General features: G+C 44.3%; 2 long non-coding RNA genes across 3 annotated transcripts; both read left to right on the top strand.

Moving 5' to 3' along the window:
• Positions 1-13,564: 13,564 nt before the first annotated feature.
• On the top strand, positions 13,565-23,279 carry LOC116591418. Of its 2 annotated transcripts, none has more exons than XR_004286004.1 (3): positions 13,565-13,607; positions 21,933-22,037; positions 23,025-23,279. It is a non-coding gene; the product is annotated as an uncharacterized LOC116591418 (long non-coding RNA). The 2 variants fall into 2 exon arrangements; XR_004286013.1 differs by lacking the exon at positions 13,565-13,607 and adding an exon at positions 14,970-15,310 and having other exon boundaries at positions 21,915-22,037.
• A 582-nt stretch (positions 23,280-23,861) lies between these two features.
• On the top strand, positions 23,862-26,781 carry LOC116591477. The gene is made up of 3 exons (XR_004286033.1): positions 23,862-23,920; positions 24,956-25,065; positions 26,471-26,781. It is a non-coding gene; the product is annotated as an uncharacterized LOC116591477 (long non-coding RNA).
• Positions 26,782-27,387: the final 606 nt, after the last annotated feature.

The raw sequence follows: 27,387 nt of genomic DNA, 5'->3' as shown, positions 1-27,387 counted from the left end.
ACTAAGGGCTTGGGGGAAGAATCCATACGGGCTGAATGTCTTTCAGCTGCTGCTTGACCGTTTTTATCGAGCGTCAAAAAATTTAAAATAAATAGAATTGTATTTAGTTTGTCTTTAGGGGACCGGAACGTGTCCCCTATTCCCCCTTTTTGTTTTAAAAGAGTTTGTTTGATGGTTAAATGGGCACGTTCCACCATGGCCTGTCCTTGAGGATTGTAGGGAATACCATGATTTAGGGTAATGTTTAGTTGAGTAAGGAAACCGTGAAATACTTGTGAGGTGTATGCAGGTCCATTGTCTGTTTTTATTTGTCGAGGTTTACCCCAAGCGGCGAAGGCTTGAAGGCAGTGGGAAATAACATCTTTGGATTTTTCCCCAGCATGGATAGAGGCGAATATGACACCAGAACATGTGTCCACGGAAACATGCACATATTTTAGTTTACCAAATTCAGGGATGTGAGTAACATCCATTTGCCATATATGGTTGGGTAACAGGCCTCGTGGGTTAACTCCTAAGGAGGGGGATGGCAAGAGGGTAACACAGTTTTTACAAGAGACTACAATGTCCCTGGCTTGAGCTTTTGTTATGTTGAATTTAAGTCTGAGAGTAAGAGCATTAACATGAAATAGCTTGTGAAATTGTTTTGCTTGTTGAATATTTTCCATTAAAGTGAAGATAAATTGCTCTTTGGTTAACATATCTGCAGTGCGATTGCCTTCCGTCAAGGGGCCGGGGAGAGCTGTATGTGCCCTGATATGCCCTATGTAAAAGGGTACCTTTCTGTCCCATATAATGTGTTGGAGATTCTTTAAAGTTTCTGTAATGGTGGATTTGGTGCTGATGTGACCTACGTTTTCCAGGATGGAGACAGCTTGGACAACATATTTGCTGTCTGATAACAAGTTAAAAGGTGTATCATGAAACAACTGAAAGGCTTTAATGACTGAAAATAGCTCTGTAATTTGAGGGGAGGAGCTTTGAAATAAAAAGCTCCAAGTGTTATCTTGGGTAACCACAGCGCCCACCCCATTTTTAGAACCATCAGTAAAAACAAGTTTTGCATTATCCAAAGGTGATTGACGTGTAACCCTTGGATATATTAATGGGTGAGTAAGACTAAATTGCAGCCATGGGTTTGCCGGATAATGATTGTCAAATTTTGCAGTTGAGATAGTCATAGTAATGGCCCAATCATCGTCACATGCTGCTAAGCAAGTTAACTGCTCTTGTGTATAGGGAGTTAGGATGACGTCAGGTTGTTTGCCAAATGCAGCGATGCTAAGTTTTAGTCCTTTCAATATAATTTTAGCTATGGCATTGGGATACCATGGCAGAACTTTTCCTGGAGAGTAAGCTAAATTGACCCAGGAGATGGGAACTTCCTGCCAAAAAACAGCAGTGGGCGTGTGCTCTACTGCAAGAACACAATAATATAGGGTTTCAGAGTAATTAATTCTATCAACTTGGGCAGTCTCAAGTCTATTTTGAATCAATTTAACAGCTTCTCGAGCTTGTTCAGATAAAATACGGGGGGAGTTCAAGTCAGAGTCTCCTTTCAATGTCTCGAACAGGGGCTGTAGTTCCTGATTAGTGAGTTTTAGGTATGGCCTGATCCAGTTAATATCTCCCAGGAGTTTTTGAAAATCATTTAATGTTTTTAATTTATCTGTTCGTAGGGTTACCTTTAAAGGTTTAACTTTAGTATCATCAAGTCTAGTGCCCAGATAGTCCTTGATAGATGTTTTTTGGATTTTTTCTGGGGCCATATTCAAGTCAAACTGTTTGAAACATTCGAAAAGGGAAACAAGGGCCTTTTCAAGCTGTTCTTCCTGTTTATGGCAAAGTAGTACATCATCCATATAGTGGTATACCAAAACGGAAGGATAGAGCTCCTTGACCTTTTGCAAGGCCTGATCAACATAAAGTTGACACATTGTGGGGCTGTTAGCCATACCCTGAGGAAGAACTGTCCATTCAAATCGCTGATCAGGACCAGAATGATTAATAGTGGGTATGGTAAATGCAAATCGGGGGGTGTCACTGGAGTGTAATGGTATAGAAAAAAGCAATCTTTGATATCTACAACAATTGAAGGCCAACTCGAGGGGAGGGCAGATACCAAGGGTAACCCTAATTGGACTGGTCCCATGATAACCATTTGGGCATTGATTGCTCTCAAATCATGCAATAACCGCCATTTACCTGATTTTTTCTTAATGACAAAGATAGGAGTATTCCATGGTGAAGTGGAAGGCTTTATATGTCCTGCAACAAGTTGTTCATACACTAATGTGTGGGCTGCTTCGTATTTTTCTTTGGGCAGGGGCCACTGAGAAACCCACACAGGCTTGTCATTGTGCCATTGAATTTTCAAAGGCTCAGTGGCCCCTATGAAAAACCCAACCCCGGTCCACCAATCCCAGAGGTATAATTACTTAGGGGTACTGAATTTGTAATACCCTGATTTTTCCTCCCTAATCCTCCAACACCTGAATATCCAGCTTTAGTCATGAGGTTTCGAGCTTTCTCACTGTAAAAGGCTTCAGTAGTCAATTTTAGGTCCATTTGAGTAAGAATGTCTCTTCCCCAGAGAGATATAGGGATCTTAAGTACATATGGCTGAACCAGGCCGCTATGACCTTCATCATCCTTCCATGGTAATGTAGCAGCACTACACATAGGACTTTGGGCAACCCCTAGGCCTCTAAGGGTTTGATCAGCCCTTTGTAGGGGCCAATCTTTTGGCCAATCAACTTCATTAATGATACTACGATCAGCCCCGGTATCCAGAAGGCCCATAAATTTTTTTATCGCCCTCGCCCCGCAAGGACAACAAGACGCCCTGGTTCGGATGCATCTTCTCTCTCTTCTCTCTCTTTATTTCCGCAAGTCTACACACTTATATATGCTTACATGACCAATCAGCGAGCAGGGTACAGGAGGGAGCGAATCAGGCTGTGCACCTAATCAAACAACTTCGCTAGCAACCAATGCTGTTTACTTCCTCTTTGGGCGTTCCGCTTAGTCTCATGAGGCAATCCTAACCTGGCAACTAGCCAGGCGCCATCTTTTAATGGCGGAGGCCGCCCTGGCCAGGGGCCTGCCTCCGACATTTTTTATTTCTGATCCACAGAGAATAAAGAGGTCTAGCCTCCATTCCAAGTCTTAGACATGCGAGGGGCGAGCCAGTGGAGCCAAAACCCCTCTGTCCACGGGATTTTTCTGTGTTGGGGAATAGTTTATGACAGCTTGGTAACACTATAATTTGTGCTATTTTATCACCTGGACTGATAACTGTAATGCCACGAGGGGAAGACACTAATATTTTGACTATTCCTGTATAATCAGCATCAGTTACTCCGGGGTGTACTATTAATCCAGCAAGGGCTGTGGAGCTACGCCCTAATAATAGGCCTACAGTGTTCACAGGCAGTGGGCCCTTAAAATCCGATTCCACCACCTGGGTTCCCATCTCGGGGGTTAGTACAAGTCTGGTGGTGGCGCGGATGTCCAATCCGGCGCTTCCTTTTGTAGCCCGCCTTGGCTCGTCGGGCGGGTAATGCGTGCGGGCTACCTGTTGAAGCACCCCATACATTTGAGGGCCCTGGGGTGATGGGCCCCATTTCTCGTTTTTTGAATTCCTTGGGGGTAGTGGATTACCTTGAATATCTTTTACTGAGCGACATTCATTCGCCCAGTGTGTACCCTTGCCACACCTAGGACATATGCCAGGTTGCTTTACTGTTGGGGGACCCTTGCTGTCAAGACATTCTCACTTAAAGTGCCCCTGAGCTCCACATTTGTAGCATTCCCCAGAATTTCCTTTAGCGCCCTTATGTTGGGATAGCTGAATGCCCTGAAGGCCTTGAGTAATGGCTGAAGCAAGTACTTGTCCTTGAATAACACTGTCATTAATATCCCTGCATACCTTAATGTATGTGCTTAAATCTTTAGCCTTCCATGGCCTAAGGGCCTCTTTACACCATTTATTGGCTTGCTCATAGGCCAGTTGTTTAATTAGAGGCATGGCTGTGTCAACATCCCCAAATACTCTCCCAGCTGTTTGCATCAATCTTGCAACAAAATCAGCATATGCTTCATTTGGTCCTTGTATCACCTTAGATAGTTGACCCTGCAAGTCCCCACTGCCCTGGAGGGTTTTCCATGCTTTGGTAGCGGAAGCCGCAATCTGCATGTATATGGCAGGGTTGTATTGCAGTTGGTCATGTTTACCAGTGTATGGCCCCATGCCCATAAGCATATCCAGATTCCATTGTGGATTGCCTGCCGCGGCATTACGCCGTGCAACATCCTGGGAATGCTCTTGCCATGCTGTCTTCCAGACCAAATATTGCCCTCCAGAGAGGGCTGCCCTTGCTAAATTCCCCCAGTCTTCGGGGATTAAATTCATGCCTGCTATGGACTCCACTAGAGAAATAGTAAATGCTGCCTGAGGGCCATACTGCATGACCGCTTCCTTTAATTGTTTAACTAATTTAAAGTCCAAGGGCTGGTGATACCGTTGATGATTTTGGTCCTCTAGAACTGGGAAAATCGAGCTGCTATTGGCCCCCCTCCATGCGGTCTTCCAATTTTCATTAGCAGAGGGATGACATTTACATGTTATCTCCCCCGCCAGGGGATTGTAAGGAGGCGGAGCACTAGGGGTCACTGCTGAACAGGGAGGGTCTGGTTTTAATTTGAACTTCCACTCTAGCTCCTCCCCCGACATTTCTTCTTCCCCCTTCGCTAGAACTACTCCTTTCCGAAGCAAGAGATGAGCGTTCTTCTTTCACTTCCTGGAGTGCCTCAGCGCCCTCCTGAATAACTGAATCACATTTCGGCTTATATCCTCCCAGGCACCCTCTGACTAGAGTCCATATAACTAACGTTCCCGGCGGCAATGGTTTATTTTTATCCCTCTTCTTAAAATCCTCACCTAACTGGTCCCATTGGAGGTTATTTAGCAAGCCCTCGTCCAGAAACCAAGGCGCCACTGTCTCAACTGTATTCAAGAATGTCCTAGCAGTTTTCGTTTTTAATGGCGTGCCATTGGCCTTTAGAAGGTCCTTTAGGGAACCCTCTAACCTCGACTTTGACAGTCCAGAACCCATAATTAGAATCCCAACCTAATGTCTGTTCCGTGTATACTTGCTGCTTAATCCCGGCTCTAAGGCCGCCCCGCTTCTTTTTGCGGATTTGTTAAATCCCGGCTCTAAGGCCGCCCCGCTTCTTATTGCAGTCTTGTACAAGATTCCCACCACTTTGATCGTGGTCCCTTCCCCGCTTACCTGCGGACTTCTCCCTTGCAAGGTTTTTCTATTTTTCTTAATATTTCCCGGGTCTCAGCACCATTTGTCGCCCTCGGCCCGCAAGGACGACAATGAGCCTGGTATGGAAATGAAATGCTTCATTTCCGTTTATTTAATCAACTTCCTTAGCTTATATACAGCAGGGTGACCAATAAGGGGTCAAGCAATGGGGAGAGCCAATGAGAGTCCTGTTACTATGCTGATTAAATTTGATACAGCCAATAACTATGTCCTCCTTTAGGCGGGCTTCACCAGAAAGTTCATTGTATACTTGCAGCGTACTTTGCTAGCAGTGAGCCAAGCACCTTCTTGTAATGGCGGGGACTTCCCCGGCCGGAGGCAGTCCCCGACAGACTCGATCCCAGCATCCTGGGATCATGACCTGAGCCAAAGGCAGCCACTCAACCGACTGAACAACCCAGTCACCCCCAAATATTTTTTAGTATCTTCTTTTCAGTACTTCAAGGGGAACCACACGTCTTCACCAGGACTCTCAAAGATGAATGAAAAACCAGTAATAATTTGCTACTGAAATGACAAACACCTGTTTTTTGTACTGCATCTAAACAAGTAAATTTTAAAAATTAACATTATGGTAAACATAAGAATTTGCTGGAGGTAATCCTTTGAAAGCTGATGCTTGTATACTTTTATATCTCGGTCAAGCAAGGCACTATAGAATCATGGTGACCATCCATATTCTATACAAAAACTCTCAGTTCTATTAAGAACATGAAACAAGTGGTGCCTGAGTGGCTCAGTTGTTAAGCATCTGTCTTAGGCTCAGGTTATAATCCCATGGTACTGGGATTGAGACCCACATCGGGCTCCTTGTTTGGTGGGAAGCCTGCTTCTCCCTCTCCCACTCTTTCTGCTTCTGTTCCCTCTCTTGCAGTATCTCTCTGTCAAATATATAAATAAAATCTTTTTTAAAAAGGACATGAAAGAAATTCTCCAGGGAGAGGGAAGAGAATAAAGTTCAAAATTAGAATAAGTTCAAATTTAAATTTGTACATCAAAAGCTCTTTCGAACTGTCTCTCTTACACATAATTCTACTAAAATAGCAAACCCAATAGAGGACAAAATTGTTTGTTTCAAAATACATAGCCTTGGACTTTTGTTATGTCGATAGAAAATTACCCAGTTGCCTCCATTAATTGGTTAGAATTTTGAGAGGAAGCTTGTGTATAGAAACGGGGATTTCTAGCACTGAGGGGCCAACAAACTGGAGGACGCTAACACTGCCTGCAATCTAGCAGCAACTCTCTGAGGTCACACGCTGATTTTGGATGGTCGTCTTTTCCCTCGGGGAGGGTACGACTGTTGAAAGTGAATGTGTGTTGGGGGGGACAAGATGGCGGGGGGGGGGGAGTAGGAGGAGGCGCCTTTTCAGCCGGTACCCCAAAGTGAGCTGATTACCTACCAAAGAACTCCGATCACCCATGAAATCAGCCTGAGATCAGAATTATACACGACTGGATCTCTATAGGGGCAGAAGACGCCAGTGGGCAGATAAAGCGAAATGGGGAACGGCGGCGGACTGTGATCGTTAGATAAACAAAAAGGGGAGGGAGCCACCAGAGGTGACCGGTTGGAAAGTAATACCCCAATACGAGCGAGAGTGCCCTGCGTCTGGGGACCAGCATTAACTTGGAGACTGGTTGAAAGCACTCCAAAAGAGCAAAGGATCGCGGGGGGAAATTGTGGGAATCAGGGCGGCTAGGGACAGGGGCTTAAGTCCCCGGTCCCAGGACAGCCTCCCCGGCGCTGAGGCAGAGAGAGTGCGGCGGAGAAACCAGCTCTTGTTCCCTAAGCCGCCAGCGCGCCCGAGAATGTGTGGGTTCTAGTTCCTGTGAGGGGATGGGAGCCATGCCGATTGGCAGAACGCGCGAGCCCTACCACAAAGCTTGAGATAACGCGCGCACGTCCCTCATGCTCCCCTGAGTTACAAGGGCCCAGCCGGCGCTCTGTGACCCGCGCTATTGTTTCAAAGCCTAAGCCGCGAGCCCCAAACTCTCCCGACAGAGGTGCGCAAAAGCCCAGCCTGGTGCTTAGGGACCAGCGCCCCGTTCTCAGTGCCCGAGACACGCGCCACCTCTGAAAGAGGTGCGCGCAAGCCGGGCACTCCCAGCCCAGGCCAGCGGCAAAATCTCAGTGTGCAATCGCTGCTTGGAACCTCTCTGGCGGTCGGGAGCTCCCAGACAGCTGCCACTGCCTTGGCTTTGGGTACAAGCAAAAGATCCTGCGCCCCCAGGGTCTGCAACTTGGAACCTGCTCCGCCAGTGGCCAAGAGGGAACTTATTTAGGCTCTGCACCCAGCCTGAGGCTTCTCTTTGAGAGGGAGATCAGGGTGCGGTTTGTTTTCCTCTAAAACTACAAAAACCATCAAAGGCGGTCAAGGTGAGAGGAAATAAAAAGTGAACAAGCATAAAAACCGCCAGAGAACAAATGCCTGGAAAAAACCAGTTTCCTCAGAGCCCACCCCCTTGAGGGGGGCGGGAGGACTTAACTCAGGAAACATCATTGACTGACAACCCACGTGGCAGGCCCCTCCCCCAGAAAACAAACCAAGTAAGAAAAAAAAAAGGACTACAAGAGAACAACCACTACCTCATAGGAAAACTTGTATTGTTCACTTGTTCCCACCATTCCGGTTCATTTTTATTTTTATTTTTTTTTTTACACATAGGTAATTTTTTTAACCTATTTACCATCACAGCGAGTTGTGCAGTACATCAAATTCCATAATACCTTTCTAACCTGAATTTTTGATACATACAGCTATGTTTTTCTTTTGCATTAAATTTTAGTTTAGTTTAGTCTAGTTTATTCCTTTTTATTTTTATCCTCTAATATTCATATAGAGTTAAACTTCAAAGTAATCCCCTTTCCCCAATCAATACTACCCCTATAGGTAAACCAATTTTTAATCCCCTTTCTCTTAGGAAAGTTAAGTCCTTTAACAAAGATATTAAGATACATCCAGGAAGAATCAAAACAACCTTCCTCGCACACACTGAGAATTTATAAGAACTCTCCCATTGAAAGACCCTAGAGGACCTGCACTCACAGACCACTGGATGCAATAAGCAAGAGGATTTTATTCGGGCATGCTCGGACTCCCAGGGACACTTGACCACGAAATCCGCAAGGGATGGGTCAGTGTCTGAGAGCCCCGATCTGTTTTGGGAGTCCCTTAATATAGAATTTTACAGTCCATTACATCAGAGCCCTCACTTTTCTAGCCAGTAATTTAAAAACATTACAGCAAGGCCTACACACAGGTAGCCAATCCTTTAAAACCAACCATACATTCTGGCCAGTCACCGTTCAGGTAGTGTACAGTAGAGAGTACGTGTTGAATTGCACGTTTCTAACCTTTATCTGTATACGTGCTGAACCGCACGTCTCCAGCTAGCGTACGTGCTGAACCGCACGTCTCCGGCCTTGGTACGGGGGACAACCCTTATCAATTTTACTTAGTAGTAGGGGAAATTCTTAACAGGGGAAGGGTATAACTTTATTTGATTACACAGCGAGCGAGGGTTTAAGCAATTTTTCATTTCTTAGCAAAGCATTAGAAGCATTATTATACAGAAGCCAGAAACAGCTGGGTTAAACACAGATTTTTGCTATTCATTATCCTGTTATGCTGCTTGCTGACTCCCTTATCTATGGTCAGCTGGCCACAGTTTCTTAGTTAGCATAAGCTGGTTATAAAAAGAATGTTAAAACTTATAGGCTATACTATAGTTCTGACCTGGGGTCCTTCACCATCTTCTTCCACCAGTGTTTCTGTGTTTTTTGTGTTTGTCCTGATAGCATATAAGTTTTACTCTTGTGGTTCTTTTTGACGAGGTTCTTTCTTTATTTGCATATATATATTTTTTTTTCTCTTGTCATATACTTGTATCAGTCTTTTTATCTCTTTTTGTTTGTCTACTTCATAAATATTACCTTGGGGCCCATCTGGACTGAACCTTATTTTCCATCTTCCCTTTCTTTCCTCTCTCTTTCTCTCTCTTTTTTCTTCTTTTCCTTTCTTTCTTTTTTTTTTTTCTTTTGTCTCTTGTTTGCGTGGGAATCCTGATTGCTTAAAGTGAATGTGTATATTTGAAGAGAGGACCTCAAGACCTCTGGAAGTCTGCATGCCTCATTCACTGGGCAGGGGACTTCCTGCTTCAGGTATTTGCACAATAGACTCCAGTTAAAGACCACCTTCAGCTACGAGTCAAAGCCATGATTGTTAAGAACACAGAATAGGGTCCTACGTAGCATGCACGATGTGACCAATAGGCATTAATGGTCACTCAAGGGTTCTGGTACATTGTTATCCTCCAGTAGATTATAGAGGTAAAAAACACCTGAAAGAAGGATGAATACCCAACTTTTGTAGCAACATGGACGGGACTGGAAGAGATTATGCTGAGTGAAATAAGTCAAGCAGAGAGAGTCAATGATCATATGGTTTCACTTATTTGTAGAGCATAACAAATAGCATGGAGGACAAGGGGAGATTGAGAGGAGAAAGGAGTTGAGGGAAATTGGAAGGGGAGGTGAAACATGAGACTATGGACTCTGAAAAACAATCTGAGGTTTAGAAGGGGTGGGGGGAATAGGGGGAACGAAGTGGTGGGTATTGGGGAGGGCACGTATTGCATGGAGCACTGGGTGTGGTGCAAAAACAATGGATACTGTTACGCTGAAAAGAAATAAAAAATTAAAGGGACGCCTGGGTGGCTCAGTTGGTTGAGCGGCTGCCTTTGGCTCGGGTCATGATCCCAGCATCCTGGGATGGAGTCCCACATCGGGCTCCCTGCTCAGCGGGGAGCTTGCTTCTCCCTCTGCCTCTGTCTGCCACTCTGTTGCCTGTGCTCACTCTCTCTGACAAATAAATAAATAAAATCTTTAAAAGTAATAATAAAATAAAATAAAAAATATTAAAAAAAAGAAATTAAAAAAATTAAAAAAAAATCTGAAAGGTTCCCAGGAAGCAGTGGGTTTTGTTTTGTTTTGTTTTGTTTTGTTTTGTTTTGTTTTGTTTTGTTTTTTAGAAAGAAGAGGAGGATGGGTCACTAGACTTTAAGAGGTCATGAATAAAGCAGGAGAGGTAGGAACTGAATCGTAAACTTTTGTCGTTAGCTTGGCAGGAGTTGAGGTATAAGGTCCTAGGTCTGCATGGAGGTGGGTAGGTCACAGGGAAATAGTGAGGTTAGTACTCCGAAGGGGAGCTGGCATGTGGGCTTGGGTATCAAGAAATCACCAATGTAATTAAATGGGATAACCATGTTTGTAGTGTGTGTGTGTGTGTGTGTGTGTGTGTGTGTGTGTGTGTTAATTCTTCATAGCTGGGGATATTGAGTTAGATTGTTATTGATCCCCTATCCAATTCCAACATTCCTAGTATTTATGACTTCTGTGGCTCAAATATTAGCAATGATTATGGAGAGAAGGGTTAGACCCAAAAGCATGGAGCACAGTGTATAGAAAGTTTCTCCCAACCTTGAAAGAAGGCTTTATCAGTATATTTTTGTCTACTTAGGCTGCTATACCAAACACAGGCTGGGCGGCTTAAATGACAGAAATGTATTTTCTCGCAGATCTGGAGGCCAGAAGTTCCAGATCAAGGTGCCAGAAAGGTTGGTCTCCAGTGAGCCTTTTCTTGTTGGTCTATAGATCACTATCTTTTCAACTGTGCCCTCAGATGACCTCTTCTCTGTGGGCCCCCAGAGGGGAGGTAGGGGGAGTGCTTTCATGTGTTTCCCCCTTATGAGGACACCAGTCCTAGCAGATTAGGACTCCCGTGACCTCACCAAGCCTTCAGTACCTCCTTCTAGGTAGGCCCTATCTCCAGATGCAGTCACACTGGAGATTAGGAATTCTACATATGACTTTTGTGGGGACACAATTCAGTCCATAACAATCAGTACAGGAGAAAAACCATGGAGAGAATTCTAGAGGAGTCACACGGTGATGTTATAAGGTAAGTGGGTATAAAAGAGCACCTCTGAAGTCCAATAGGTCATTAGAGCTAGAGGCCGACAGGAAAGTCCCGTACGTGCCACAGTTTTGAGTTTGATGCAAGCGCAACTCTGAAGGGAAGATATTTGGGAGGCCTTGGCCAACCACTACTTCCAGCCAGGGGTGATTCTGGAGGGAATATCTCTCAGAGTGCTGCCTAGAATCAAGACTTTGGGGTTGGAAAAGTGCCACTCCCAAAGCTGGAGAAGGATGGTGCTGTAAGTTACTTGAAGAGTACTGTTCTGGGAGATAGGAGATCTGGGGTGTCCTCTTTGTTCTGCTGCTGACCAGATGTGAAAATGCAGATTAACTCCCTAAGCATCTCAGTTCTACCACCATGTGCTGCTGTCATGTGTCCCAAGCTCCAGAGTTAGTTTTATCCATAACCAGAAGCCGGTCTTTTAGTTCCCAATCTCTTAATCGGGCTGATCATCACAATATATAGCGGACACATGACAGCCACACGGGAGAAGTAAGGGTTCTCTTCCCCTCAGGGAGAGTGGAAAGGCTCTAGGAGAGGGCATACCAGTAGGCCAAAGGCAGCCAGTGCCGGGGAGTGGAGCCACGGGGAAGAGTGTGCTGATGACAGCCTTGTGGAGGGAGGGCAGAAAGAGCCACCACCATGACACTTGAGTTACAGATCGAGCTTGGGGATAGAGAAGGGATCAGGGCATGGTAGAGCAGCAGCTGGCAAAGTGATTCTGTTGAGCTTAAGCTCATAGTGCCTTAGCGAATTAGAATGGGAAATACCTTGCTATTGTCTGTGACTCTGTGATTGTGTGAGTATGAGTGACAGAGTGGGGACAAAGAGAGAGGGAGAGAGAATACATTAAATTTTAAAGAAGGACAATAAGAGATGCCTGGGTAGCTTACTCAGTTAAGCATCTACCTTTGGTTCAGGTCATGATCCCAGGGTCCTGGGAATGGATCCCATACCAGGCTCTAGTGGGGGGCCTGCCTTCCCTCTGCCTGCTGCTCCTCTTGCTTGTGATCTCTCTCTTCCTCTGTAACAAATAATAGTAAAAAATAAACAAGGGCGATAAGTTATGTTTACTTTTGTTTCTGATGCCAGACATAGGTTCAGAGGATTGAAGAGGGAGATCCAAGGAGCTAGCCTCTTAAGAGGAGTGAATGAATACCTAGTCACTGGTAAGACCCCTGGTCCTGCAATACAATATGGCTCCTGTGATCTGGGTCCTGTTAAACGCCTCTCGCCATCCTTAACCCGATAGTTTGATTCTTCATTGCATTCAGTGTGGGGAACTGGGAGAAGCTATGACACTTAGCCCTTTGTGGGGGAATTTTAGTAGTATAAATAGCAATATTTATCAGTTCTGTAGCACTTGCATGACATGACTCTGCTGCAGGCACTGTGCTGTGAACTGGGTTTAGAGCAGTGAGATAAACATAGAAATAGATGTGAGCTCTGTTTCCAAGAAGCTGAAACCCACTATTCTCCTTGTCCCCTTCCCATTCTGTCTTCTTCAGCCCTTGTGCAATCCCACCAAGCAGGAAGCTTGCTTCTCCACCTCCCTCTGCTGCTCCCCCTGCTTGTGCTCTCATTCTCTTTCTCTGTGTGTCAAGTAAATAAATCAAATGTTTTAAAAAATGATTTAAAAAAAGGCAAAACAAATAACCATTTTTGTAGAGTGATTTTCTGAATGCAGTTATGGGCAGTGCTGGGTACTGAAGAAGACGCTCTGCTGACCAGAGGAGTGGGGAAATTACAGAACAAATTCCACAGGTCATTGAATGTATCACTTTCATCACCCCACCCATAGCACTCATTAATCTCTAGCCCAGCCAATATGTTGGTTATAAAAATGAGCTGTCTCCAAACTGACAGGCAGTTCTCATTTTAGCAATGCAAATCATTCTGATATTTATCACTAATGTGATCTAATCCTGTCTAGTAAAGAAAGCTTGAGAGTTCTATAGCTCTGTAAACATTTAAGAAAAACAATGGACTCAACTCTAATTACTTTTTAACTAACTTGACTTGCCAAGGGAAGGAGAAAGTAAATATCAGAAATCTTACCACTAAGCACAAGTTGCAAGTTATACCTGCCAAGATGTGGTTCAAAATATAAATAACCAGTCTCCTTAGAAGCCTTTTACCTTCTTTTATCTGTTATGTTGGGTAAATGGGTAGTTACTAGAACATAGCTGGCTCAGTGATCACAATTCATTAGCCATATGTGGCTACTAGCCATTGGGCTTGGCCAGCAGAGGTGTGGAAAGTCCGCACATTCTTCCACTCAAAGGATATTGTGAGTTATGCTACATCTTTTATTTTTTTTGGTGTCTTTTTTAGGTATTTAAATTCAATTAGCCATTAGATAGTACATCATTGGTTTTAGAGAATTTAGTAACTCATCAGTTATGGATAACGCCTGGTGCTCATCACATCACGTGTCCTCCTTAATGCCTATCACCCAGTTACTCCATGTCTCCCACTCCCCTCCCCCGCCAGCAACCCTCAGTTTGTTTCCTATAGTTAAAGGTGCCTCATGGTTTGTCTCCCTTTCTGAGGACTCCCATTCAGTTTTCCCTCCCTTCCCTCTGATCCTCTGTACTCCATCTTAATCTCAACAGTAAAGTCAAGCAGTGGTAGTAATTCAGTCATGGAGTCATGCATATTCTAAATCTGATGAGGTGGATTCCTATACTGCCTTTGTCTCTGATAGAGCGCTTACATTTGTTATATTATTGCTGCTGTGTTTATGTTTCTTGTTCACTGAATGTCTGATAAAAGAATTAGTAAAATGTGTGACTGCAGAAAATACAATGGTCATGGATGATGAAGATTTTCTCCTTGACCAGACTTGAGTCAACTTCCTCTGAGTCCTCTTTCTGTCCAGCCTTGACCTCAGGCTCTGCCCACTTAGCCCAGTTTTAGCAAGAAACCTGCTTCTTCAATTTTTCAGCAATCTCCTATCCTACTCTTGATATCTGATCAAATTCCTTATCTCTCACCCCTGGTATCTTACCACTCTTTTTTTTTTAAGATTTATTTATTTTGACAGAGAGAGAGCATGAGCAGGGGGAGTAGCAGAGGGAGAGAGAGAACCAGACTCCCCACTGAGCAGCAAGCCCAATGCCAGGCTTGATCCTGGGATCAGATCATGACCTAAGCCAAAGCCAGAGAGTTAACCAACTGAGCCACCCAAGTGCTTCAGTATCTACAACGCTTAATATCTGATCAAATCCCTTATTCCCAGGGCACCTGGTTGGTGCAGTTGGTTGAACGTTTGACTCTTGGTTTCTGCTCTGGTCATGATCTCACGGTCCTGAGATTAAGCCTCACCTCAGGCTCTATGCTCAGTGAAGAGTCTGATTAAAATTCTCTTTCCCTCTCCCTCGACCCCTACCCCTGCTCCCTCTCTCTAAAATGTATTAATAAGTCTTTTAAAAAAATTCCTTATCCCCTGCTCTCAATAGTTTATGACCCTAGCCTTCCTTCAACAATATTACTGTCCAGATGGTTTAGCCAGAATCCCTTCATCCTTACCCTTGATGTTCCATCTTAATTTTACATTCAGTGACCTCCACCATGCTCTTTAGCTATAAATCTCCATTTGTCTGAGCTGAGCCATATTTCTCTCCCATACTATAAAATAAAATCCCATCGTAGTATCATCCCTTGAATAAAATCTTCCTTACTGTCTTTAATGGGTGTCACAAATTTTTTTTTCTTTAACAGTCAGGAGGGTGCTAATGGAGTACCATGACAAAAGGCCTAACTTCCTATAATGGACATTTTCTGGGTTTACCTGACAAATACTCTTTTTCTCTTCTAAGGAAAATTTCCAGTTCTCAGTGTAACTGCCAACTGGCCCAGGGGTGGACAAGTGAGTCAGATGAGACCAAAATGAAAATTCTGTTGAGACACTGGACCTTGAGGATTCAAGCCAAGGACGAAAAAGTGTTGGTACTCCATTATTCTGATGGTCCATTAACTCTTGCTTTTTTGGTTCTGAAAGACCCTCGATCCGAACCCAAGAAGCGGACACCAAGCCTCCACTGGATGCAAGTTGCAAGAGATTTATTGGTTACACAGGCGCCTGCGGACGCATCAGCTTTTGTGGGCTGAGCGCGCTGGGCTAGGTTGGGGAGCAGATTATATAGGGCAGGGTTGGGGTGGCGGGAAGCGAGCTTACAGAAGCAGATGCTTGGTTACAGGAATCTGATTGGTAAATTTAAATCAAGTATTGTCAGGCACTGGGTTTAAGGCAAGGACACAACGGTTTGTTCTGGTGGGCCTTGGCTCAGCACTCTGGAAAGTCCCAGGTACACTCTATTCCTTATTTGTCTTTTCTCTTGACAGACCGGGTGATCACAGACAATAGACATTCTGGTATATGTTGCCATCCGGCTATGGGGACAATCAAGCCTTCAGCAAGGGGAGAGGGGGTGCTGTGGGGACATCAGGTTACTTAAACAAGCCTTTAGCAAGGGGAGAGGGGTCTTTCATTCCCCCCTTTTTCTTTATCATGGATAGAATCTTATATCCATTCGCTTTGTTCATGAAGTAAGTCAGTTTGAGAGCCGGTCTGTTTAATTAGTTGATATTGCTCTGTCAGCATCATTGTCTGGATTACTGAAAAGTGATCTTTTATAAACTGTACGAGTTTATTTAAGATACAAGGGCTGATTGAAAATTGGGCTATTGATAAGGTAACTTCTTTGTTGTAATCTCAAGGACATTTGCAAACCAAGGGAGGCTCCTGTCCTGCAGGATTGTGATCTCAGCAAGTCAACTATTTATCATTTTATGGCAGTCAGGGGTGTCTGAGGAATGCTACACATATGGAGGGGAGCGGGTGAAGGGGGGATGCAAGGCACCAGCTTTTGCTTTGTCCTCAGCCAGCCTTCTGCTCCTTTATTCCCCCCTGAACAATCTTGACCCTTAAATTTTTAAGGTGGTTGAAGGTGGAAGGTCTCATCTTCTATAACTTCTTCGTGCTGAATAGGGGCGTAGAGCTGTCCCTACTTACTGGGGTCAATATTGATCAGGGTAGGAATGTATAAGGGAGTTTCGAAAGGTGGAGGTAGTTGAATCCAGCGCTGACAGTAAAGAGGTGTCCTTGTGTGCAACAAGGATCGTCTGTCGTGGTATAGTCATTGTAGCAATGGAGTCTCAGCACCAAGTAGAGAAACATGGAACAAAGCAACATATTAAGGTTAATAAGGCGATAAGAATGAGAAGCCCGAAAAGGAGATTCGGCCATAGTCCTCCTTCAAACCAGGAACTTAACCATTTACTGAGAGAGAGAGAAGGATCTTGTAGGCCTTAATTTGGGTATTCATATCTTTTATTAGTCCTGTGACATTTTTGTGATAGTCTGGGATGTACACACAACATTCTGTCTTGATAATTGCACATGTGCTACCCTGGGCTGCTGTCAGGACATCTAAGGCCATCCTATTTTGTAGGACTGCCTTGCGTATCTGTGACACTTCGGTATTAAGCTGGGAGATGCTATTTAGTGAATTATTGAGTGCCTTTGTAGTATATTTATTAAGGACTTCTACATGCCACATGACATCCCCTGGTCCCGCAGATGGAACAAAAATGGATGCTAAGTGATCATACCATTTAAAAACAGATCGTGTTCATCTCTGTTTTAAGTTGGGGAGATTAGCAGGAGTTGTAATGGTTTTAGTAATGTGCCCATGATTCCAGGAAAATCCCCTTTCCTTCCAAATAGCTCCATGGGCATGTGGTACCAGGAAGGGATATTTGGAGTCAGTATAAATGTTAATTCTTAGGCTTTGGCAATTGCAAAGTGCTAGTGAGCACTATGGTACACCTAACTTTTCTTCTTCTTTCTATGAAAACTGTTTTCATCAGAAAACCAACTGTCATTCGTAATTTTAACAGGGGCATCTTAAACCTGGCCATATAGAATAAGCTAGATTAATAATCTCTGAACATTTTTGCTCTATAGAGAAAGAAGTACAGTGGTCAGGTTCAGGCATACAGGTAACTAGGTTTAAAGTTTGACAAATTTTAAGTTTTATTTCTGGCATCTCTGTTAGTGTAGCCCAGTATTTAATAAGTCGGCCTCCATCATCCATTGGTGGCCTTTGGCTACTAAGACAAATCTGGACCTGATGTGACATTATTACAGTTAGGGACTGTCCCATAGTGAGCTTTGAGGCTCTTTTATGAGGGCTGTTTTAGGTTTTGCTAAAGCATCTGTTTGCAATTGCACCTCAATGGAGGTGGCCTCTAGATAAATATGACTAAGGGATGAAACCAATAAGAAGAGTGGTCCAACCTTAACAATATCCTGATTACAGAGGATCATTGTCAAGTGGGAGAAGAGTGCGGTATGCTGGCTTTTAGGCAATTTCATTATTCCAGTTGTTTAATCATGTGTCGTGGGGTCTGCTAATATCCCCACAAAATAATAAGATTGACTAAAGAAGCTATTGTACAACTTCTCTAAAGTTTACCTCAAATTGTTTAGCTTAGGTAAACAAACATTTAAAGACAATCAAATCTAGAATTTAACATCCATAAAGGTGTTTTACTAAAACAGAATTTTTCTCTCTAAAATAACCCTCATTTACAGAGATAGCCAAATCAGGACTAATTTACTTGTGAAACAAGTTCAGTTTTAACAAACTTGGCCTATTATTTACATAAGCTCAGCAAGAACAATGAGTGTGATCAATAGATCTTTTAGCATCTGCTTTGCTGGAACTTTTAATAAGGAATCTCTAGGTTGAACTTTTGGTAGCCTCTCCGGGCCAGAAGCCAAGCCCTGTACTGGCCATCAGGCATGCCTGCAATACCTGTCGATTTGGGCGAATTTCTCAGTGGGCGAATTCCTCTTCTGAGTTCGCACCTACCAAGGAGTGACATTCTTTACTCACCTGGTGAGGCTGCTGGGAACTCTGTAAGCAAGGTATCAGGCCAACAGTCCCAAGGGGCTTTATGGCTCCAGGTTTTATAAAGTCAACCTTAGTTCCTTTAAACTGTCTGGTCATATCCGAGTCTTTTCAAATATGACATTCCAGTCAAAGCCTTGGTAAAATAACCCGTGTTTCCAATTCTTTCCTGTTACAAGGAGAACAGATTCTTATTGAACTTATGCAAATGACTGATTGCCATGGAAGAATGCTTACTTACTGAGACCTTTTGGTTTCAGAGGGTTCAGATAGAGAGAAAAGCTTGAATGCTTTGAGCTCTTTTATAAATGAGCACTTTTACATCTCTATAAGTTACAGATAACTAGGAGGAAGTATCCCTAGTCTGGAAGAGCAAACATTAGAGAGAACCAGCAATGTTTAAAGTAAGACAAAACATTAAGAGATATAACATTATATATTTTTTTTAGTTTATTTAGTCCCGTGTTACCAAATCTGGTGAATGCGGCTTTAGTCAGTTTTGGAAATTTTTACCCATTTCAAGTTTTAGGATTTTCAAGTATATCAAATATCTGTATTTGTCCTGAAAGTCCTTTATAGGAATCTCCTTGAAGATAAAACTCATTTTATAAGAGAATTAAAACAATTATAAATGACAAAAACTCAGAATGGATATGGTTAAAGCTAAAGAGACACGGGAGTTTACAATTTAGCTGCAAGGAAATCAGGTTATTTTTGTGATACATAACATTTCCATAATTACAGTATCAAGCGATGATCTCTCAAAACATTAAAACTTTAGGAAGTGCGTAGAATCTCTAGAATAGTTATAGTATTTTCCCAAATGTAATCCAAGGTTTATCATCGGTTCAGTAGTATTTCATGAGCAACTTCATATTCAGGGAAAAGCCTGAGTCAAAGAGATTTACAATTTAAATCTTGTCAACGTTTGCTAAGATCTTAGAAAGTTTTGAAGCACATGCCTAAATATAATAGGGATGTTAAATACCTGATAAAACAAAGCATAGAAACTGGTTTTCTGGGCAGGCAAAGAGAAAATCATTTACATTCTCGTAACAGGAGATCAATTAATCTAAGAAAATTTTATCCTTTGAACAGAGAATTTTAGAAAGACCCTTCATAAACCTTTTATAACTTTTCTTTGCATTCAGATCTTGTCCTAAGCCATTTCTTTCCAAGTAACCATCTCATTTAGGATAAAATTACCTTCCTTTACCTTTAACAAAATGTATTCCCATTCCTTAAATCTTTCTTACTTATTATCTATTTTTCTATAGAGTTTCCCTTATTTCCATCAGTCTTAGTTACACTAAGCAGAATTTGATACTCTTAGAAACCCCTTAATCTCTAGTGAAGACTAAGTATCAACCAATTGTGAACTGTTACAACAGAATTCTTCAGGTGGTAAATTTATGAATCAGTTAAGTGGCAAACAAGTTTACCAACAGATTTAAATACTCTTAGTTTCTTTGCAGTAAGAAGTCAAAAGCACAAACCTATATCCAGTAATTAATGACCTAGCATTTTATCCTGCTTGGTTAAGACCTAGATGTCCATAATTTAATTTCATTTGTCATCCAAGCAAAACTTTAAAGCTTTTAGATTATCAAAGACTTTGAAAGCTACTTCAGCAATTACCCATTAGAACTTTGAGATAGACAATTAACCATCAGTTTAGTTATTTCTTTGCTAACAAATTTTAATAAATAACATGAGTTTATTTGACCTTCAGTAAACTTCGAAGTTTCACATTTACTGCTGATAACTTAAAAGACAGGTCTTATTTTAATTAAATCAACAAACTTAACTTAGTTCCAACATTGATTTACGTTCCATCTGGACCCACTCCACTTTGAATGTTTACCTGAGACATGGTTGGGAAGATCTGGAGTGAGGGGGTGTTAGGTCCAGGGGGTGCTCTTCTTGCTCCTTGACAGTGAAGAGAGAAGGAGCTGTGGTGCAGGATCTAGAGGCCAGTCATGCAGGCTGCACACACGTTGGTACAGAAATAGGAGAAGAGGGAAACAGAAGAAACAAAGTGCTGCCAGGAGGCAGAGAAAGGATTCCCAGTTTTGGAGCTCCTAAGCCCCAACAGAGGAGCAGATGCCATGCTTTTTCATTAGCCAGGGGGGAGGGGTTAGGCAGTCCAAGTCAGGCCAGAGAACACAGGGAAACCTCCCCGAAACAAAGAATTTCGGCAGCTGCTTGGGAATATTCCCTATAGTCTCTGTCTCGAGTCAGACCAACCCCAGTTGGCTCCAGTTATAGCCATCAACACAGGAAGTGAGTAAGGGAGAAGCTCCCACATCTATTAGGAGAAGCAGAGAGAAATAAAGTCAGAGTCCCCTTTGCTAGGGATGGCCCAGCAACCTGGGATTACAAAAGAAGGCTTATTTACATAATTATCATCCAATATGTCAGGAGGAAATTTACTAGCTGACTCATTGAATCTGGTTTTAGCTCTTAATACCTATCTCTTATATTCCCTCCCAATATGTACGATGTTGCAGACAAGGGGAGGGGGACCTTTCAGATGCTGTCCTGCTCGCGTCCCTCGCGGGAACTTAGGAGCTTCTTAGCTAAGGTCTATCCGTATAAACCCCGGACCAGGCTACTCCATGGAGTAGATGACCGTTATGCCGTATGACGCTCCGCGAGACTCAGGGTGCAGCCCACTCAGACTCCATAGCCGAAGGCGGTGGAGCCACACAAACATTCATACAGTCAGGCATTCCTCAGATTCAAACAGGTTAGACACCCTCCCTTTAAACAAAATGTAACCTTTATGACCAGTGTAAGGAACATATAACCACATTTAAAGACATTAATAGGACAATTTAGACATTAGACATAGGAGACAAAAACAGCTAACTGATTCAGACGGTCAGGAGGATCCTTCCTGACTCACAGACGGTCAGGAGGAGCACAGAGGTTTCCTCCTAACTCACAGACCCCCGAGGCGTCCCCCGGGGTGGCAGGGGAGAAGTCCGAGTTCGTCAACTCCTTCTCCCGCTGCCCACAAACACAGATCAACTACGTAGTTGCTGAAAGGTTGCAGCGCAAGAACATAAAAACAGACAAACAGAGAGACAGAGACACAGATGCTGGCCAGCTTACCTCCCGGTGGGGATTGGCCGGGGTCTTGGGTGGGATTCCAAGAGATCTCGGTGGGACCTCCAAATGAAAGACCCTCGATCCGCACCCAAGAAGCGGACACCAAGCCTCCACTGGATGCAAGTTGCAGGAGGTTTATTGGTTACACAGGCGCCTGCGGACGCATCAGCCTTTGTGGGCTGAGCGCGCTGGGCTAGGTTGGGGAGCAGATTATATAGGGCAGGGTTGGGGTGGCGGGAAGCGAGCTTACAGAAGCAGATGCTTGGTTACAGGAATCTGATTGGTAAATTTAAATCAAGCATTGTCAGGCACTGGGTTTAAGGCAAGGACACAATGGTTTGTTCTGGTGGGCCTTGGCTCAGCACTCTGGAAAGTCCCAGGTACACTCTATTCCTCATTTGTCTTTTCTCTTGACAGACCGGGTGATCACAGACAATAGACATCCTGGTATATGTTGCCATCCGGCTATGGGGACAATCAAGCCTTCAGCAAGGGGAGAGGGGGTCTGTGGGGACATCAGGTTACTTAAACAAGCCTTTAGCAAGGGGAGAGGGGTCTTTCAGTTCCTATGTCTATCACAGCCCCTGCCTTTTTGAAGATAATGACCACTCATCTGAGTACACAGTTCGCAGAATCCCTTTGCAGTGGCCCATGCGGGCCAAGGTAGTAGAGCATAATAGATCTCTGTAAGTTTTTAAAAAATGTCTTTGTCTCTGTTGCCCATGGCCATTAAAAACAAAAGGCCGGGGGTAGGGGGATATTGGAAAAGGTGAAGTTATAGCTACTCACTGATTTTGTGATTGGTAGAGAGAAAGCAACACCTACATACAGGGCCAGTGAGTGAGTGGAGGAAACATCTTTGGCTCTAGGAGGAATGGGGGAAGGAGAAATATTAATAATCTTTGTCTTTGGAACTGCCCCTGAAGACTTCCCCACACAAGAAAATGACCTAGTGTGACTCTCCTAAACTTCGGCAAGCCCCTTAAATTTAACTGACATCTAGATCTGATACTCCCTGCTGGATAACTCTGATCATTATTTGATTGTTACTTTAGTTTAAAATTATTTTTAAAGAAAATTTTAATTTAATTACAATTACTAGTTTCAGACATACAGGTTAGTGATTCAGCAGTCTTTTATAACACCCAGTGCTCACTGTATCACATGCCTTCCTTAATGTCCATCACCCAGTTACGCCATCCACCCATCCCCCTCCCCTCCAAGAACCCTCAGTTTGTTTCCTGTGATTAAGAGTCTCTTCTGAGGGGTTCCTGGCTGGCTCAGTGGGTTAAAGCCTCTGCCTTCAACTCACGTTATGATCTCGGGGTCCTGGGATCGAGCCCCGCATCAGGTGCTCTGCTCCCTGGGGAGTCTGCGTCCTCCTCTCTCTCTCTTCCTGCCTCTCTGCCTACTTGTGATCTCTGTTTGTCAAATAAGTAAATAAAAATCTCTTTTTTTTAAAAGCCTCTTCTGGTTTGTCTCCCTCTTTGACTTCATCTTGTTTTATTTTTTTCCTTTCTTCCCCTATGATTCTGTTTTGTTTCTTAAGCTCCACATATGAGTGAGATCATATGATAATTGTCTTTCTCTGACTGACTTATTTCGCTTGGCATAATACCCTCTACTTTCATCCCTGTCATTGCAAATAATTGCCATTTATTTTAACTCGACAGAGAAGGCCACTAGAAACAGCAGGTGATGGCCCCAGCTCCTGTCCCTCCATGCAGAACATCTGTCAACACCTATGGACATCTTTTCCTCCCCCATTCCTATGAATGTTGCTCAGTTGTTACATGGCATGGACAAATGCTGTTGGCTCGTGGCATGGACACACTGGACAAGCTTGGCCTTCGGTAAAACAAAGACTGGATTCAATTACTCAAACTGAAACAGGAATGCTTGGATGAACAAGCCTGCCAGGAAGTCCACTGGAGGTACTCAACCTGTGCCCCTTCCCTCTTTGGACCAAGAACCTGAACTTGAGAGATGAATGGCTTATCCAAGGTTATGGCAAGGTTACAGAGAGCTGAAACTAGACACAGGTGTACATGCTTATTGACCAAGGCTGGCTGTGAAATCGAACTGCCTCAAATCTTGATTCTTTTTGCCACTTCTTATTCTCTGACCCTGTTTTTCATAGTTTATGATGTAGGAATAATAAAAATATCAGCTAATGGGGTATCCTGAATTTTTGATGTTTTAGTTCTTGTCAGACATTTACCATAATGCTTAGCACATGGATATGTGTGTGCACACACATGCACATTCTTGACACTCAAAAAATTGTTCCCTGATATTAACTTTATCAGTGCACTTTGCATCCACCACCAATTGGCTGTTTTGTCACAAACTGACTAAAGCAGAACTGACAAGTGAGGAACTTCAAAGCCAAAGCATTAAGTGCTTTGAAAAACCAGCACCTGGGAGGATTTGTCTCAGCATCTGTGATTAGAAGGCAGCAGAAAGAGACTTTGGGGACACAGTTCACCCCTTCATGATGCAGCCATTCAGAACTTTCTCAGAAGGGCTAATGCCTAATCTTCCAAAGACCAGCAAGAACAAGCTTATGGTCTGTTAAAATCAGATTTTTAAAAGACTTTTATTTATTTATTTGAGAGAGAGAGAGAGTGAGAGAGCATGAGAGGGGAGACGGTCAGAGGGAGAAGCGGACTCCCCATGAAGCTGGGAGCCTGATGCAGGGCTTGATCCTGGGACTCTAGAATCAAAATCAGATTGATTGACTCAGGACAGTCAGGGAGGACATTCCTCAGGAGTCACAGAATGCTGGTTGCTATGAGGGAGGAGTCTTTTACAAAGTCTGGGCTCTCACAGAAGGAGTCTGAAGCACGTGTATGGAAAGCAGAGGTCAGTTCTGGATTAGAAGCTCTTTCTGAGGGGAAATGAGTAGAAGCAGGGATTAACCAGGACTTGGGCTCTGCCTTATTCAGTTCAGGCTGCTGCAACAAATGATGACAGACTGGGTGGCTGAAACAGCAAAACATGTACTATTCCTTTCAGTTCTAGAGGCTGAGAAGTCCAAAGCAAGATCCTGGGAGATCTGATATCTAGCAAGAGACTGCTTCATTATCTATAGATGCCCATATTCCTGTTGTAACCTTGCATGGCTGACAGCTGGCAGAACAATCTCTCAGGTCTTTTCTCGGAGGGGTTTTATCTCATTCACAAGGGTTCCAATCTCATGACCTCATCACCTCTCAAAGCCCATACCTCCTGACGGCACTCCTTGAGGGTTAGGGCTTCAACATCTGAATTGGGACAAGACACAAACATTCAGTCCATTAGCAAGTGTTGTCCTGAGAACAGCGTAGCTTATCAACTGGGTATCCCCAGGAGTCCATGGGACTAGCAAAGCAGAATCTGGGGGCGTCACTGGTAGGAAAGCAGGAGTTCCCTAAGAGAGAGTCCTCATAGCATTTTACAGAGACAGCATGACCCTTGAGAAACAATAGTTTCCGTGACTCATACAGCAGCCTTTATCTATGCCTGTCCTCCCTGCTGGATTCACAACAAGCCTGCTTCTTTCTTTTCCAGTACAAATGGATTTCCACTCTCTGAATCCTTATGAATTTTTGCTCTTTTGCAGTTAGTAGGTTGTCCCTCAGGATTCTGCATGTCTGGATTTGCAATCGTGGAAACTGCCAAAGGTCTAGGGACCTGTGTGGCAGAACCCGGCCTCTACCACTACTGCCCAAGGTAGGGACTCCAGTCCCTTGAGCGTCCTGTGCTGCTGTCAAAGGTCTGTGTGCATTGGCTTGTTGTTTTTTAAAAAAATGTAATTGCTTATACGTGTGCTTGATCATGCTCAAGTGGCCTTTCTGTGGAAACAGTGGCCAAGCTACACCTAGAAGTCACTGAAGAAAGTTCTAAGAACTCCTGATTGGTATGAGGCTAGAGAGAGAGAGAGAAAGAGAGAAAAGAAATCTGCCTCTCTGCATTTTGCAAGTCCCTGGGCAAAATCCGTTGGCTGTGCACTCCCCACACGGAGATTCCAGGCAGGGAGGCCCTCCTGAGCCTCATCTTCCTGGGTTCCTCCTCCAGGAGCAATCCCTAGTTTGAGACCAGGGTTAGGGAAGGAAGAGCAGCAAAGCAGGGTCCAGAAGGAAGGACTGCCACAGACCACGGAGTACCAGAGGGCCAGGCTGGTACCTGCTCACTGTTGGGGCTCAGCTCAGCAGGTACAGGGGTGCCCTTGGCCCCTCTGGTGGGCTTTGCGTGCCCCAAACTCAGGAAGAAAAAAGGCTGGCTCAGGTGACTTATTTTTGGCTGGGAAGGAGCTGACAGCAATGGAAATAAACAAGTAGGGAATGATGTTGGAAAGTTGGAGGGTTTGTCCTTTATATCTCAGCTTTCTCTCCTATCTTCCCTTGCTCTGTAGTGTGTTCTTAAAGAAGTTTTTGGCATGATATTCCTGTTCACTGATTTACTCCTGAGCTGTGTCTTTTCTGCTGTTCAGCTCATCTGGTGAATTCTTTTACTGTAAAAAGTATCTTGCCCTTGCAAGGGCAAGGGCAAGACCTGAGAAATCCCAGAGATTTCAGCTTGCCACCCAGAAGGAAACCAGGCTATTTGGAATGCTGGAAAGGATTCAGAGTAGGGGAAATCGGCTTGGACATCTGAGACCACCCCCACACTCAGCGGTCCCCTGGACACAAACCCAGACCTTGATACTGATCCTGAACCATGTTCTCAACTCAGACCCCCGTGATCCTCACCACAGTGCTTTCAGATCAGTGCAGCCATGCCCATAGGCACAAACTCTTAAGCCTAGATTCTGTCCTGAGAGGTCTGTCCCCAAAGGCCTGGCTCCAAAGCCTCAGAGATTGGGGACAGTGAGGAACACCATAGGACTCACCCTGGCACCCCGAAAGAAACCATGCCATTTGGAACTCCAGAAAGGATTCAGAGGAACTGAAATCTGCATTCCCACCTCTGGACACCCCCATATTCAGCAGGCCCCTGGATGCAAACCTGGAGCTTGACACTCAACCTGAACCAATCCCTCGACTGCCCCCCCCCCCCCAGAAAGATGGACAGAGTGCTGGCAGATCGGGCTTGCCATGTGGTGGGCCCTAACCATAACCTTTGGTTTGGTTCTCAGGATTCTGACCCCAAAGGCCTTGCAGTAGATGCCCTACAATTTGGGGACACCTGGGCAATCCCAGAGGACTCAGCCTGCCGCCCAGAAGGAAAACTCTGCCGTTTGGAACTGCGGAAAGGATTCAGAGGAGCAGAAATCTGCATGCCCAGCTGAGGACACACCCACACAGAGCTGACTCCTGGACACAAAGCCAGAGCCAGACACTCACCCTCACCTACACTGTCAACTCAGCCACCCAGACAGCTCTCCATGGGGTCTTCAGGTCAGTCCTGCCATGTCCCTGGTCCCTAACACTAACCCTTGGATGGGTTCTGTAACGATCTCCTCATTTCAGGTTATGTGGTGGTTCTGCAGGACATTGTCCTGGTGTGGAGTCAAACACACTGAAGCATCCCGTGTGAAGTGGCAAACGTGGTAAAGAAATGACGGCTGGGGAATCTGAGTGTGAAGACAGCACGTATTTGTGCTGCTATAAGAAGCTGACTGCACTTTGAAATCACCGCAGAGGAAATGACTCTTCCAAACATCCATGTTAGCACGACGACACGGAAGCAGAGAGGACATCAGACTTTGGGATGGAGGCCAAGCCCTCCCAGATCCAGGTCACCCAACATGGAGAGGACACATGTTAGCAAGAGACTCGTGGGAGGATTAAATCATGGGCCCCTGTATCTCAGGTGCAGTAGAAGCAGTGGATTTGGAATTCCAGTTTTCCACAACGTTCCACCACAAGCTGGTTAGAACTGTGCAAAAAGCAGGAAGGGAAGCCCGAGTAAAGTGGACTGGGGATGCCAAAAGGGGAGGCTGGAAGGGGGCGCCTGGTGCTCAGTGCCCATTACAGACCCCACATTGCAATCCCCCACAGGAGAGACTCACCAATTCCAGGCCCCACAAGGGAAGCTGGAGGTTCATCTCCT

This window comes from Mustela erminea, chromosome 1, assembly GCF_009829155.1.
Source record: "Mustela erminea isolate mMusErm1 chromosome 1, mMusErm1.Pri, whole genome shotgun sequence".
NCBI classification, from domain to species: Eukaryota; Metazoa; Chordata; class Mammalia; order Carnivora; family Mustelidae; genus Mustela; species Mustela erminea.
Note: the sequence above shows the minus strand (reverse complement) of the source record. Positions and strands in the feature narration are given on the sequence as shown.